The 17,548-nt window shown below is 38.9% G+C and overlaps 1 protein-coding gene across 1 annotated transcript in view; it reads left to right on the forward strand.

The window, feature by feature from the left end:
* mgat4c (mgat4 family member C) overlaps positions 1-17,548 on the forward strand; it is a 162,735-nt gene that overhangs the window by 75,246 nt on the left and 69,941 nt on the right. The window contains 1 exon segment of the mRNA XM_036585672.1: positions 297-392. The gene's annotated coding sequence lies outside the window, so the exon portion shown is untranslated.

Below are 17,548 nucleotides of genomic sequence, written 5' to 3' on the forward strand. Positions count from 1 at the left end.
TGCTGTCCATGCACAGAGAATTCCTGGACATCTCCAGCAAGAGTCCCCATAACCCTCTAAGCACACACACATAAATACGTCCCTAGGGCTTTCACTCTTTCCTTCTCCAATGTGGAAATAATAGCAAATGGAATTTTCAATTGTTTTGGCCGATTCGAACACTAACATGCAGACACGCACACAGTGCGCAGCTCTTTCCTCACATGCCTGCTCGTTTTCTCCTGTAGCTTTGACTTCTGCGCCTGAGTGTGCGTGTAAATGAACAATCCTCCCCTCCTCCTCCCCTTTTCTTTCAGAGGTAACAGATGATCCGTTGTTTCTGGGTGCACTGCATGTCATCTCCTGCAGCCTTCACGCACTCTTCTGCAAACACATCTGAGCCCTGCAAACAGGTAAAGACTGCTCTCTCTTATTTCTCTACTCATAGTCCAGTTTGCTTTGTTGTGCAGGTTGAGGAATGAATGTGGCACCTAAAGGTGCAGCTGAGTTTCCTGTTTTGTTTATAGATCCAGCCTCCATGAATCTTAAATGTAACTTAATTTATTTAATAGAATTGTAAGGGGGTGGGCAATAAAATGATGTGCTTGCATTATAGTGATAAATTACATCACAGTCTGGTTTTTGGAGTAAATCATGGGTATCATCAGTACTTTTATAACACAGAACAACTGCAGGCATCATAAAAAGAAAGCCTATAAACAACAACAGCCAGTAACAGTAACATTAGTAACAGTATAAACTGCATAGTAATAAGTAGCTGATTGTAATAATCTTATTTTATTAGTTTTTTTTCATTTTTCCTTCTTAAAAAGTTCCTTTTCAGAAATATTGATAAAACACATTATGCGTATCATTCGTTTTTCATAACTATTATAAAATGTGGCATTGTTCCTCATAAACGTAAGAAAAACATAATTAGGCCTGTTACAGTTATTACACCTAATCGCATATGTTTGAGATTATCACAATAATTTGAGATCATCACAATTATTTAAGCTGACTACTATCATTTTCCATGTTAGACTTAACAAAAATATTATTAATAATAGTAATATATTAGTGGGTTGAGACAAATAAATGTGTAAATGCATTCACTGAGACACATCTTGGGTGTAGTTCTTATATGTTTAATGCATGTAATGTTGGTTTATTTGTTAGCTGTGTAGCTAATTCTAATGTTTTTAGCATACATGCTATCAAAATGAGAGGTTTTTTTTAAATATAAGCTTTGCATGACTACACATGATTCTCTGTATGTGAGATGTGTGCACACTCAACAGTGTAGTGTACCAACTTGACAGCACTACCAGTGTTAGCCATCTAGTAAACATAGCTAGGAAGCAAGATGGCTAATAAGCCAATTTGGCCTCTTTTGTCTTGTACTTTAATAAATGCACATAATGAAAAGAGGACAATTTAGTCATTAATCACAATTATTGATGTGACAATTAATCTGCAAAATTCATGATTGTGACAGCCCTAATTGTGATACATATTGTGTATTGGAAAAATGTCCTTAAGTACTGTGATGATTGTTTGCCATATTACTCACCCTTATAGATGTGATGAAAAACAGAAGGTGAATATAAATATAATGTAAATATACAAATATAAACCATGATGAGCTTTTCTCCATGCAGAACCCTACTGAGATTCTGAACCTGCCTATTTTCTTGCTTTCTTATAAGTCATAATGACTTCCGTCTGTTATTTGAGTGAGTCAGCTTTAAATGTGGAGCTGCAGTTGTGCTAAAAGGTAGCATAGAGGCTATGCTGTGTACAAAATCTCAGATACTTATTGAACCCTGTAGAAAGTCTCAGATGCTTTTTGAACCCTATAGTACGGCCACATGTTTGACCCAAAAATATGCAAAAAGAGAAGGAAAAAAAACGAAAGGTATGCAGAGGCATGCCTGTCCATGGCTTTTTGAAACTCCTCTATAAGTAGAGGTTTAAGATTTAGCATCTCCTGCTCTAAAAACACTGGATTACTCCAAAACAGGGTGCTTTATCTAAATGCACACTGGTTGGAAGGAGCAGCAAGCTGTTCAGTAGACTCAGTAAGACCTTAATCACACCTCTGTTGATATAGTCTGTATTTTCAAGGGGATTGGGAGGGAGCAAATAATCCTGTTAATGCTGTTTTTTTCTGTTCAAAAATGATGTTGTGATGCATACTCACAGTTTGCTTTTACACTTAAAATGCTCTTTGCTGTAAATTCAGCATCCTTGCCATTTGCACATTTTTTAAAATAATCTCTTATTTTTGCTCTTCTATTGTATTCATACCTTCAACAGAGGTGGGTAATACCAATGCAAAAATTCATGTATTAAAGGGGCCATATCCTGTAGTTATTTGTATTTTATTTTTTCACATGAGGTCCAGCTATGATGTTGGTGTGGTGTTTGTTTTTACATGACCACGTTCTAACCTCTCTTTATCCCTTAGAATTACACAGGCTGTTTTTGTTACTGTGCTTTTAAGACTGAGTGTGTTTGACCTCTGTTCTGATTGGCTGAAACACTGCTTAGAACTTCAGTGTGAATGGGTGGAGCTAAACTTCTGTAGGCTGAACAGGTGGAGGATAAATTGTCGCTGTCTGACAAAAACTTTGCATGTCCAAAATGGTAACTATACAGGATGAGGAAAACCATTCGTAACTTTTAATGGAAGTCAATGTAAAGTGATTTTATGTAAAGTTATTTTGGGCCAGTTCTGTTGATCCATTTGTCATGGAATTTTAATTCAATTTAAAGGGCATGTAGTGTTTTTAAATGATGCCAAAAAATGAAAAGTGCAAAAATGTAGATGCAAAATTTTGTTCTGATGGTGATAGTATGTAAATGTATTGGTTTCTGTGACATCACAGAAACAGGGATTTCTAAATGGGCAATTTTTGCAACTTACTTTTTTATTTATGGAACGCACAGACTAAGGAGTGAATGATATTAATAAAAAAAAAGAAATTATTCTTTTCTAAACATTTTCAACCAATTTTGCTTTTCACTTTGTTCAAGTATACATATAAACCCAGGAACATATATTTTTCAGCTATGTATTGTCATTCTGCTCTACTTGGCTATAAAAATATAGCAATTATTTTTATAATGCCACCAACTAGCCAATGCCTGTCATCTGGCATCCCCCTTTCATGCTCAAGGACTGCTGGGCAGCGCACCATTCATAGGCAGAAGGTCAGACTTTATGACTTCAGCAGCTTTAATTGCAGAATAAATGATTGATGTTAATCACATGGTCCAATGCACCGACTTCAAATGACCATTCTCTTTTGCTCCATCATCTCCCCTGTAATGACATTGTAGCCGTCAGTGGCCTGGTGGTGGTCACACATGCTCTAATGAATAGGGAAGAGGGCAGGCCTGATGGATGATGCGCAGAGTGGAGGTACAGCTGTACAGTGGCAGAGGGAAAACACTGATGTGAGCGAGCATTAAAGATTCATCCAAACAGCTGTTCCTAGCGCAGGACGCTATCACGCACAGCCATGTGCTCCGATTCCCCAATCAGACGGAGCTCAGGAAGCGGGGGTAAAATTTTTACATGAGCTGGGAGTATTGAGGCAGATGTGTGCCCGTCTGAATGATCCGCCTCGACTTTGTGAGAGTGAGTGGAACCGACGTTTGTCGCCGGCGCTCCTGCTGTTTGTGAAGCAACCCAGCTCTCGTCAACTTCGTGAAAATGTATATTGTTAGAAACACCACAGGCGCGTTCACGCAGAACTGACTGGCAGATGGAATATGTTGTCAGTGATGGTTGTCCCTTACTAGGGCTGTCCACAGCAGATTGTAAAAGTTAATTTTCTTTTATACAGTAGTTCTGACGGCATGGTCTGATTGGTTGAGAAGCGTTCTAACCATGTTGGTATTTCACAATAACTATATTATTCTGCTGAGCACCAGTTACTGTTGATAAGTTTCGACTTAAGTATGTATAAAAACAGAAAATGAATACAGTAGATAAAGTCCATAAAATAATATTTGACCTGCAGCCCATTTGGTCAGATTCTGAAGAGTGTAAAGAGAATCTGTCAAGATGGCCGGCGAAATGCTTTACATGCTGGCTTGAATAAAATTCCACTCAAGTTAATCTAGCAAATATTTAAAAAGCTGAGCTGAACCTGATATTGTGATACTTTAATGGCTCTATCTGTAATGCAAAAGCTACTACTTTTTTGAATATGAATTTGAGCTGAAAGTGCATGCTTTAATTTGAGGGTTTTTACTTCCTAATTGGTTGAATGGCGTAGGAATTACAGCCATTTGTTTGTATTCATAGTCCTTCATTTTCGGAGCTCAAAAGTTGTTGGACAGTCTAGCATAATCATAAATTGTCATTTTTAATACTTGCTTGCAAAGTCAATGACTGTCTGAAGTCTGGAGCCCATAGACATCACCAGACACTGGGCTAGTTCCCTAGTGATGCTCTGCCAGGCCTTTGTTGAGCTGTCTTCAGTTCCTTCTTTTTCTTGGGGCATTTCACCTTTAGTTTTGCCTGCAAGAAGTGAAATGCATGCTTGATTAGATTGAGGTCAGGTGTTTGCAGAATATTCCACTTGCTTGCCTTAAAAAAGTCTTGGGTTGCTTTTGCAGTATGCTTCATATCACTGTCCATCTGTGAAGTGAAGCACTATCCAGTGAAGCATGTTGCTGTTTTTGTCAGCAGTCACATCATCGATGCATACAGCTGAACCAGTTACATTGACAGCCATATGTACCCATTCCATAACACTACCTTCACCATGCTTCACAGATGAGGTGGTATTGAATCATGAGCGGTTTCCTCGTTTCTCCATACTCTTCTCTTCTCATCATTCTGGTACAAATTGATCTTCATCTCATCTGTCCAAAATGAAAATTGTTGTGATTCCTCCCCTCAATTTGGATAAATACCCTCAAATTAAAGCTGAAAGCAAGCACTTTGAGCTCATGTTAATTATTTAATTTCAACTCCAGTATGCTGTGGTAGACAGTAAAGATTTCAGTAACTTTATCAACTCAAATATTTATGGATCTCACTGTATATGGAGACGGATTCCACAGTGAGAACTGCTGAATCAAATCCTGTGTGGGGTTTCATGTGATACTGACTTGTGGACAGAGCCTGGCAGGGTTTGTGTTGTATTTCCCTCGTCAGTGCTATTGTCCTCTTGATCAAAGCGCTCAACCCCAGCTCACAATGGCATGGTAGCCCTGCCTCCCCTGCCCCTTTCCCTCAATGGTAACAGCTCAACAGCTCCACTATAATAAAAATTATTCTATGTTATTGTGTAAGATATATAGTGTTTATAGTATAAAATCGATTCCTCTTTTTGTCACAGTCCTGATCCCTCTAAGGAGAGTGATATTGCAGATCTTACAGCGCAATACAACCATTTACTCTAGAGAACACAAACAGTGCCTCGCAAAATCTCGTGAAGGATTCACCAGCGAGCATGAGCCGTGGCAATGCATTCACTCCTGGCGGCGTGAAAATACACACAGGCCTCTTTCATATTTCGCCCGCAATAACGATTTTCAGTCAACATGAAGAATAAATATTTTGTCCTTCCCGCTCAGACCTTGATGAAAGGAAAATGCAGTTATCTGTCAGAGACACAAGAACTCGCACCTCCCCTGCAGCAGCGCTGCCACGCAAAATAATCAGCAGAACAGGGAGCCGCTCCCGCTGGAAATCACAGTAATAAGCCCTGCCGTCCCCTTTAGAAATAACAGCTGGTTATGTTTTTCTAATGGAGAAGCACCATCGCAAGCCGTCACTCCTCGTTCATCAGCAGCTGTTAGCCGCGGCTGGGAGGGTGCGGCGAAATCAGCATAATGCCAGAGCTGTGGGCCACTTTGGCTTGTCCAGGCAGGAGTGCTGCTCTTATTCAATGTGATGGGCCCTGCCCAGGTGGCTCTTCTCTCGACAGCCCTCACACCTGGGCATTAGAGGCAGGGGACAGAGAGGGCAGAGGCATGCTTCTGCTAAAGTGACGGCTCACAGGCTCGATGGGGGCAGTGTGAAAGCTAGGTTTGTGTCTGCTGTGAATGGGCATAGTTAGTCAAATATGTCTGAACTCACCATAGTGTTACTTACAGGATGGCCATTTGAACAGAGATGAGACTTACTTATGTCGCACTTGAGTCACATGTTGACCTGACTTGCGACTTGGACTCGCCCTTAAATCTCTTGCAACTCACCCACTGAGAGCTAGCAGTGGCATCAGGTTTGAAACGGCTTCAAATAATAGGCCTTTTATTATAGAGAAGCCTTCTAAAAGAATGAAGTTCCACATGCTGTAAAAGTATATAAAGGAAAGAGGCAAAATAGTTGGTTAGCATGTAGTGTGGATAGCAAGTTTAGATAATACAATATCCAGTTTAGCCAATTTCTCATTGTCGGCTATTCTAACTTTAATTTTTAGTATGTTACAGATCACACTCCTTTAATTCCTTTTACCTACTAAAGCTTCTGCTGGATTAGCTGTTATACTAGCTGGTTGGCTTAGTTGTTATACAAGTTCAAGTAGTTCAAGTTCTTAGGTTAAGTTTTCTATAATAAAAGCCTCTTTACTTGAGTTGTGTCGAACTTGACAGATATTATTAGGCATTTACTTCCTTTCCAAAAAGAAGCATGTTCAAATGCACCAGTAGTGTACTTGAAGTATGGAGAATAAATGTTTTTTCACTTTTTGTATTTAATGGAAATGCTCGGGCGGCACGCTGGCGCAGTGGGTAGCGCTGTCGCCTCACAGCAAGAATGGCCTGGGTTCAATTCCCGGCCGGGTGACCAGGGTCATTTCTGTGTGGAGTTTGCATGTTCTCCCCGTGTCTGCGTGGGTTTCCTCCCACAGTCCAAAACATGCAGTCAGGCTGATTGGACATGCAAAAATTGCCCCTAGGTGTGAGTGTGTGTGAATGTGTATGTCTGTCTGTCTGCCCTGCGATGGACTGGTGACCTGTCCAGGGTGTATCCTGCCTTCCGCCCAATGACAGCTGGGATAGGCTCCAGCACCCCACCGCAACCCAGAAGGATAAGCGGTTTAGATGATGTATGTATGGAAATACTCTTAAAATATACTATTCTGTTTTTTGTTTTTTGACGCTTTAGGATACTGAAGCACACAAAAATATAACTAACTGTCATCAACTTAAGTGCATTATTTAGAAGTATATTTAAAAACAATGACTTTTAAAGCATGCAGTTTACTTGCAATATAACTCAAACTAGCTATCAATCAAATATGGGTATTGGTACACCATTGAAATATATTTCCTGTGTAGTAGAATTTCTCTTTACAGTTAGTTTAACATCAAGTAACGTCATTGCAACATGTTATTCCAATTTAGAACAGAGCATTAGTTAAATATATTTTAAGCACATATAGGTTGTGCTTAATTATTCCTAATGTTAAGTGTATACTTATTTATGTTTTAGAAAAGTACACTTAAATGCATGTCGTATTTGTTGAATATATTTGAATGTATGTAGTAATATTGACATATAATTTAAAATGCATTTAAGTGCATTTTAGTTGCAGTATAACTCAATAAGTATCCCTGAAGTACAGCCAGCAGTATATTTATAATATATTAATATAATAAGTGTAACAATAGTTGTCAAATTATGTACTTAAACCTACTTAAAGTGCAACTTAAGTTGTTCAAAAAACACAAAAGTACAACTAAATGCATAGATATTTAATCATAGCTTAATCACAATTTAAGTTGTCAAAAGTTGTTGCAAAACAATACATTTAGTATGTACTAAAGTATGTTTACTGGGTAAACATTAAAAGTATGTTCATTTCATTTTAAATGCACTTCTGTGAAGTACACTTAAATGCATTTTTCTTTCACAATGGCTGCAGCTAATAGTAAGATTGAACTAAAGCTGGAAATGCACAGAATGTTGGGAAACAAGGTGATGTGTCATGTGTTAAGCAGAATCTAAGGGGAGCTATGTGTGAAAGTCTTTCAAACATGCAAGTATTATGTGCGAGTCTGAGTTTTGGAGCTTAATTAGTAGTATTTTAAATCACCAAATCAGCTGAACAGTACGGAATGAATCATCTCTCATTTTAGCAGCTCTGAGCACTGTTGAGACATAATGAAATATTTTCCCATGGAGATATTTGAAGACTTTAAAATTGTTGATATTACAATAGTAAGAGTGGTTAAAATGCCTAACCTTAGTGTCTGCAAAGGTGTCGCCTCCCTCAAGCAGTAAGCGAGGACGCGCAGACTCGCTCCGTCTCTCCACAGTGATGTGCGTCATTAGAGTCCCAGGGGTTTGGCCAAGGTTACCTTTGAAAGCGTACGTGTGTTTGTATGTGTTTGTGCCTCGAATGACAACTATTGTCACACTATTGTGAAATCCGTCAATGACGAATTAGATTAGTCAGTGTCGCTGTGCTTTTCTTGCAGGAACGTTGATGGAAGCGATTACTTGAGCTTAATGCAACAAACATACACACATTATTACTCAGAGGAAAAAAGCCTGAATAGAGCGGTCTCATTCTACACGTTTGACTATCTGTTTGCAATTACGCCCGTGCACTCTATCTCCCTGACAGCTTTGCTACTCATTTAAAGGTGACACGAAACAAAGGCCAAAAAAACAATGGCTAAAACTCAACAGCATGTTTGAGGCGCTCCGTATTTCTCAGTTAATTTGCAAAACAGCGGGATATCTTTCTTATCACAATTAAAACTGGAACAGAAGTTGATAAGCAGGTTCGCTTTGCAGCTTTCTATGCTGAAAATAATTATGAAGACCTAAAGTCAGAACATCAGAAAATGTGGTGACAGTGTTTTGTAGTTTGTGTTTTTAAGGCTTTTTAAGGCCAGTAATCAGAAAACATGGTGACATAGTTTTGTAGTTTGGGTTTTTAAGACTTTTTAAGGCCAGTAATCAGAAAACGTGGTGACATTGTTTTGTAGTTTGTTTTTTTAAGGCTTTTTAAGGCCTGCAACCAGAAGACGTAGTATCAGTATTTGGTAGTTTGGCTTTTAAAGGCTTTTTACGGCCAGTAATCAGAAAACGTGGTGACAGTGTTTTGTAGTTCGGGTTTTTAATGCTTTTTAAGGCCCACAACCAGAAAACATGGTGACAGTGTTTTGTAGTTTGGCTTTTTAAGGCCCGCATTTAGAAGACAAGGTGACAGTGTGTCGTAGTTTGGGTTTTTGAGGCTTTTTAAGGCCCCCCACCTACTGTAGACCCTTCCATGTGTGCAACGTTATGAGGACCATCTGACCTCATTCCCTTCACTGTTTTTCAGCCTGATTCAGAGTCTGATTTGCCTCTGCTGATGTAACGCGGGGTTCCTCGTGGAGTGCAGCAGTGTGGAGCCAGCAGGAGAGAAAATAAGAAGTGAAACAAAGCAATCCCTTTTGGTGCCGCCATTGCTTTGCGAACTGATGAGCTACGCTTGCATCCCCCGTGCTCAGCAGGCAGAGAGAGTGGCGGGGGGAGTAGAGAGGGGGAGAGATTAATGCAGATCATCTGTCATCACCTGACACCTGATCAAAAGATCTCATTGGCACACTGCACTGTAGAATTCACCGGAGCTTCTTGTTTTTTTTTTTCACTTGGGTTGAGGAGCTGACGCAGAGGCAGCTTCCCTGAGATGCTCACATTGGGTTTTGGCTTTAAGAAGAGAGAGAGCAAGAGTGAGGGAGAGAAAGAGAGATGGGGGCCTAGAGGCTCTCTCAAGGCAGTCAGGCTTTGAAATGGTACTAGCATTCCTGAAAAAATAAAAGGCGGAAAGAGAGAAAGAAATGTGACAATGAGACACACTTATGCTTTGAGACGTGAGGGAATAAGGGGCTACGCTCTCAGGATTCTTCCATGCACTCGGTTGAGAGAGAGAGAGAGAGAGACTTCTGTATTTTTTTTTTTTACCCCAAGGCTGGTTTGGTGTATAGATTTGGGGTCTCTGTGCTGTTGTGTTGGGTATGCAGGCTCCATATTAAGTTTTTGAAACTTAAAATATCATAAGCATAACAATTACTTATGATGCGTATCGTGTTTCCAGGAGATAGCATCATCTAGGCACAATCTAAACCAGTGCAAATCAGCCTTCCCATTTTCAGCCTCTTAACAAATCAAATCACCCTTGAGTTATGATAAGGAGGGGCTCAATTCTACCATTCCAGCCTTCATCTGGTGGTTCATAACATCACCTACTATGGCTGAAATGTGCTCGGTAGAAGTCATAGTGCAAATTGTATCTAGAACTGAAGCTACAGTATTAATAGTGCTGACTTTTTCAGTTCAGTAAATTCAGTTGTTGACAGTTTCTAGATGGGAAAGAGAGACTGCTCTATGTTGAAGTGAACTGAATTTAACTGCTTATATCAGTTGGTTTAAGTACTGAAAATAGCCATAATTCAGTTTTACATTACCATTTTCCAACCACTCTTTATCCCTTAAAATTAAACAGCTGTTTTTGTTACTGTTGTTTTAAGACTGATATGTGTAAATGAGGTCTGTTCTGATTGGCTCCCCTGCATTGTGCCACATTTAAAAAGCAGTTGGGAGTGAGACACTTAACTGCTATAGCTAACCTGCTGTGGGCTGTTTGTGTGTATATGTAAACATGTTGGTTTTTGTGACATCACAAAAACAAGAAATTCAAAACAAGCAATCTCACAGCATAGTTTCCCGTTGTGCACTGGTTTTAAAACTTTAACAATGTTTACAAACTACATGCTTTTATTTTTTTTTAAAAAAAGGGTTTTACATGATATGGGTCCTTTAAAGTAGGAGATGGATGGTTAGAGGTAACTCTGCGAGCTGTCTGTTGTAATGTCTATGACAGAAGATAACATACAAAAATTGGCCAAAAATAATATACAGTATACTGCACCAGTTACATCATTACAGTTACATTATTTAAAAGGTTGAAAGCCACCACATAGGCACAAGTAATAAATCTTTAAGTATGTGTTTTGTTTTTTCTTTAATGCACTCGAAGGCATACAAAGGATTACTGGATTACAGTTGATCAGTATTATGAGTAGTACCCTTCTAAATGTTTACTAGCTTTACTTCACTATATAGATTTTTATTAGAGCCCCACATGAAATGTAGGTGTCCCATAGTAGTTACTCTGTCTGTCTGCAACAAACTCCACCAGACAGGTTTTCCACTTGGTGTTTGTGCTCACATGACCAAAACATATTGTTTATTTATTTCCTAGCTCTGAGTTAGCACAAGTTTGGCCAGTGTCATATACTGACAGTAGTTACTGAGCAGAGAAACAGCAGGCCTACTCCTCTGCGGCAAGGCTGGAAAACAGCTTGCACTAGTGCTGAAGAGGAAACTGAATTGAACTTTTGCCAGCAGGCCTCAATAGACAACATTCAAAATCCTGGCAACATGCTCACTCTCAGTAGTGGATAGAATGACATTAGGTTTTGGACTGTGTTTACCTTTTGTTAAAGAAACATTAGAGATTGTCTCAAATGTGAGGTAATTTATTTATGCTGTTTGTATTTTATTTATACTGGAGTTTGAATGCTTTTTCACTGTTGCACTGTTAAGGTTGCTATTTCTGACCTGTCACTGCTCCAGTTCAACCTACTTTGCATTACATACGCTTGCCTCATCTTTATACTAGGCTCACATTCTTAAAAATAAAGGGTTCTAGAAGTGATGCTATAGAAAGAACCACTTTTGGTTCCTTAAAGAACCTTTCAGTGCATGGCTGTTTAAAACAGGGGTGGTGCCATGCCTATAGAATGGTGGAGCAGCAACAAAAAACAAAACAAAACAAACAAACGTCACCAAAATGGATATCTGACTGGCCATCTTATCTACCCAGACAGAGTGAGGCCAATTGTACACTCTTAGACTCAGATACAAATGGCGGTAGCATGACCAGGGATCGATATTGCGATTACCTGATGGTGGGGCCAACACTTCCTTTATTATTTTTAAATTTTTAATGAACACTGTCAATGTTTTGACTCAGAGGGGTTCACTGAGTTCTGCTCAGATAGCTGACTTTGCTAGCTCACATCTGCAAAGAACATCAGAGCCTAGCTCAAGCCTGTTGTTCTGGCAGCCAAGCTTGAACGAAACATTTTTGAGCAAGTGTGAAGAACCATTTTAAAGTTTAAAGAACCTACACAGAATGCAAAGTTTACCAAGTTAAAATTTTCCTTATAACTGTCATAACTTAAACCAGTTATTAGAAATAAAAAAGGAAAAAAATCGAAAGTGCGAAAGCTTCAGAGCTGTGCAATGTGCCATCCATTGTCATGCATCATTTGGGAATCTATCTAGCCAGGTTTTCATTGGAGAGGAAACTGCACTCTGTCTTCTTTGTGGAGAAACGCACTGATTTCAGTCACGGCAGCTGCACAGCTGCATGATGAAGTCAAGTAATTAGTGTCCTCCTCTGGGCATGTTGAGGCTCTCAGCAATGCTGCTTGAGTTGTAGCTCGGTGCACCGCGATGGCTGTCTTCTTGTATACATGGTGGTACAGTCATAGCACTAAGTAGAGAGAATTGGGTCTGGTGATGAGTAACGGAGGGAAAACAAATTGCACGGAAGATTGTTCCAAAAAAGAAACATCAGACGGCGAGGACTAACCTTCAGAGATTACAGTGACATTCAAATCTCCATGCTGGGGAATATGGAGACCTGACCAGTGTGGGTCCCTTTTCTGATGCTTCTGCACTCTCTTTCACCTCTATCTGCAAAAGTAATTACTGCAATCCACTGGGTGGCTGTGTGCTGGATTGAAACTCGAATACCTAATAAAGGTCATGAAAATAAACACTTCTCTCTGGGTAAGGAGGATACAATTATCATTTTCAGTGGAGTAGTTTCGCTCAGGGACGAGGCCAAGAACTCACTCCTTTACTTTGCCAGTCCTTCAACCAGCCTGGTTCTTTTAAGGAGAGCCATGAAGGACTTCAGAGAGAAACAGGAAACCTGCTAACGACATGCTTGATTTAGGAGAGGGCCCTTTATACAAGGCAATCTAACAAATAACCCCTCTACATATGATGACTGTATAATCAGCACAATGAACGGTTCTGATTTGTGATTGGTTCTTAGGATGGATTTCGCTCTATTGTGATGCCTCCTCAGAAGATTGAGAACAATAGGCATTGATTAATATGATTAGTGCTTCCCTACAAGTATACATGCTCATGCACTCCTGCTCGTATCGGCCTTTTTTACATTTTCAATTCAAATTCCTCTCACGAGGCACACATATTATGAGACGTCTCTCAGCAGAGGAGGCACAGGCAGTGACCATAGCCTCGGCAGCACAAGCTCATTCTGACTTGGCCAGACCCATTCAGTCACAGTGAGTCAGTCTTTCTTCTGTCCTCTGGCAGCGACTGGACGTTGACCTCCAGAGCAGGGGAACTGACCAGGCCTGGTGCCCGACCCTGCTGTGCTGCTGGCTGCCCCTGCCCCTGTAGGCCTGGTCCAACAGATTATCCACCCAAGTGCAGGCGCTGCCTGCGACTCCAGAGTCACTGAGTGGAAAAACACAGTGGCATTTCTCTGTGGGCTAGTCTGGGGGGATTGATTGTTTAAATGTGCTGCTCTCAGGGGAAAGCTTTGAGACTTTGGAACTCTCTGACTGATAGAACAAATAGATTTAGCCCCTAGCTTTAGTCACTAGCTCTGTGTTGTCTTTGGAGCCTTGTTGAAAATGTGTCAGGCAAAGTATTGTATTGCATTCTTTAAAAAGGCATCAAAGAGGATTATCTGGAGTGATGCCATAGAACAGGGACCGTCAACTGGCAGACCACAGTATTTATTTCCATACCTGAACATTAACCAGCGAGGCTTCCGTAGGAGTCCTGTGTTGCTGTTTATCCAACCAGATGCATTTATGTAAATGACCTAGACACGTAAAGTGTTTTTTAGTAAAGGCAATGGTTCTATTTAGAACCGTGAGTTCTTTAAAGAATCATTTCAGGGTTCTTTGCATGGTGAAATGGTTCTTCAGATTGATGGAGAATGTGTTGTATATGAAAATGGCACCAAAAGGGGGTTTTCTATTGTTGTAATGTCAACCTTGCAACAATAGAAGAACCTTTTTTGGTGTTTTTTGTGTTTTTTTCTTTTTGGTGACTTTTTTCTTTCAGAAATAGTTCTCACCTCTCACCTCACCTCTTGTTGCAGTGCACTTATGTTTGTTTATCCAGACTTTTGTAAGCAAGAACTGGACCTTCATAAGTTTTGAATACCTCTGCCAACGACTTTTGGCTGCCTAAAGAACCATAAAAGAACCATTTTGACTTTTAAATGAAGCTTAAAGATTATCTGTATAATATAAAGGTTTCATGGCAATTAAAAGTTTTTCTAGTTTCTAGAACTGTATGTCCAAGACAGCAACTTTTATTTTTAAGGGTGCTTTCACACCTACCCTGTTTGTGCTTGTTTTGAACTTTTTCTTTAGTATAGTTCGTTCTGACAGGTGTGAGCACTCCACCCACTCCTCACTCTGTTGTGCACCAAACAGCTGCACGATGGACTGCTGAAAATCACTGGTCTAAGTTTGATTACAGGTGAACTGTAGTCAGTTCACTGCACATTTTTATGTTGGTCCACATCTAATAATGGCAGACAAGCAATACAGTAATAGCAGCAAAATGCGTCAAATGCAGAATGTGTATTTGTGTCACCAACTTGATTGACTGGATCGTCACTTTAAATTTAACCAATCATAAAGAAGCTAAGATGAAGTAAGGTTTATTTTTAATACAAGTCTCAGTTTTTATTTAACATAATGAGCAGTGTAGAACATTTGTGTCAAGAATAAATCATCACTGTCCAAAAAACTTGTACCTTCATTTTTGTCAACTTTTATTTTTGAACTCAGCAGTTGCCCTGTACCAAACTTTGTCAAAATTTCAGTAGAACCAGGTCTGAAATTACTTAGAAAAATATAGAGAATATGCATCAAATAAACTATTAAAACCAAAGAAAACTAAACAGAAAACCAAATAAAAACAAGATCTACTATTCATGGTAGTTATAAAATGAAATGAAATGAAATACTAGTTAAACATTTTTGTAAAACATTTTAGAAAAGAAATGGCACAAAACTAAAAGGTCTGGGTACATTGATTTAAATTAATTATATATATATATATATATATATATATATATATATATATATATATATATACACATATTAGGGGTGCGGGAAATAATTGATTCTTAGATGCATCGCGATGCGGATGTGAACGATTCTGAATCGATTAACAAATGTCAAAAATCGATTTTCTAAATATTTAATTTATAACGTAATGTTGACGGAACGCAAAAGGCGGAACTGGAAGTGGGTAAGTGCAGCGCCCGGACAGTCTGTGGCGGCACATAACAAAAACACAGCTGGATGAGTGAGAAATCCGACCGGCTCCCTCTGCATTAAAGCCAGGTTAGATCAGGAGTCACAACACAAATGTTAAGAAAAGCCATTTTGTCCAAAAAAACATTTTATGTCCAGTATGTCTCAGTATGTGATAATGTCCTAGTATAGGCTAAACAATATAAACGAGAGCGCACTTACTTTGCTCTGCTTTAAGCTTTAGCTGCTTTCCTCCCCTCTCCCTCAGGAAACTTTTATTCAAAACTAGAGCAGCTTATTGTAAAATGTCTCTTAGTGTTCGACTGTTTTACGAGGCTGAAGTCGCTTCTCATTTTCCCGTTCCACCTTAAATTCTGAATGAGGCGCCAAATGTAAATGTGACACCATTTAAGGTGGAACGGGAAAATTCGAAAGAGAAGCGACTTCATCTTCGCAACTTTTTAGTGTGTGACAGTCTCTCATTGCAGATTTAACGTACCAGGAAACCAACTGCGGTGCGTATAAATGCGAATAACGCATCGTTGCTAGGTGACCTGCACGGCAATTCTCAGTCGTTGAGAAACAGGGCTTTCGTTTCGCTTTTCTGTTGCATACGTCCCGTCTTGAAGATATTTTACTGACACAGTGATTCCCCCCGTCTCTACAACGAGACCAAAACTGAAGTTATAAAATCACTAAAGAAAACGGGTAGAATAGCTGTAACATGTGCTGCGTGGACATCCATTACCACAGGATCTTATTTCACCGTAACAGCGCATTTTATCGCAGATGAGTAGCAGCAGCATTTCATGTGCTCTAAACAAGAGCAGGGAATGAGAGCCTTCTAGTTCACTTGCCACATCACTTCCATTTGTTTTATTAAAAAAGATATTGGAAGTAAATTCATTATTGATCATTACAAATACTTTGGTTTAAAAGTACCAAGTCACTTTAAATAACAATAACACTGAGTTACTTAGTCACTTTAAAATGTATATTGTCTCTATATTCTGTGTATATTCTATGTATATTTTGTGTATATTTAATATATTTCAGTTGGTTTTTCTTGTATTTTTATTTTTACTTATTTTCTTTCTGTAGAGTGATTATCTGAGCCTCACCACAAGCATTTCAATGCATAAATGTCCTGACATGTTGTGCAAATAACAAATAAACTTGAAACTTGAATTTGAAACTTGAACTCACACAGTGAGAAAATAGAAATGCTGTATAGAAAAAAAAAGATGCATCGAGATGCATCGATAATCATTTTATAATCGCATCGCAGCCCTCTGAATTGTAATCGAATCGAATCGTGAGGTGCCTAGAGATTCCCACCCCTAATATATATGTATAATTAATGTAAATCAATGTACCCAGACCATATATATATATATATATATATATATATATATATATATATATATATATACATATATATATATATATATATATATATATATATATATATATATATAGTTTTTTACTTCATATTAATCTCAGCAAATAAACAGAAATTGTGGACAAAAATCAAAAATTAGCAGAAAAAGGTCATTTAAGTGTGTTCTCTGTAGAGAATGTGTTAACATCTTTTCACAACTACACATATTTGGAAAAGTGATGTCTGTAGAACATGAGATTTGACTACCACTTGTGACACACCAAGATTTCTAGATATTCGTTTATTATAATTCTTCATTCTTCATTTTTCATTCTTGATGTTATGGGGTCTATGCTTCTGTTCATCATTCTAGCACTGACTTTCTTGTTTTTTCACATTCTCAGTTTCCTACTCCTTCAAACTTACCAAGTACAGGAAAAAGATCAAACCCAGAGTTTGTATTTACAGTTTATTCACAATGCTTTCCAGATGGCAACTGTAAAAGACTGTAAAAGCCTTTTGAGTTTTATGGAACCAGCATGACAATGCTAGTTTTCAAAGGACTCTCCTGCTCCTATCGCTGAGCACGTAACGGCAGACTATTTTAGTTTGAGCCAGTGTCACACAGGCACTTTACGAGATCCCATGCTTTTGAGAGCTCCACCAATTGTTACATTCAAAAAATTACATTTGTGAAAGCCTACAGTCCAGAAATATTGAGATGATTTTCATGTGCAAAAAGCATTCCTGGTAGTCTCATATCCTCCTAGTGAAGCCCAGCGTCCAGGCGGTACCCAAAATAATGTTATAAAGGCTTTTTGTCTAATAAGCATTAAT

This window comes from Colossoma macropomum, unplaced genomic scaffold (assembly GCF_904425465.1).
Source record: "Colossoma macropomum unplaced genomic scaffold, Colossoma_macropomum, whole genome shotgun sequence".
NCBI lineage: Eukaryota > Metazoa > Chordata > Actinopteri > Characiformes > Serrasalmidae > Colossoma > Colossoma macropomum.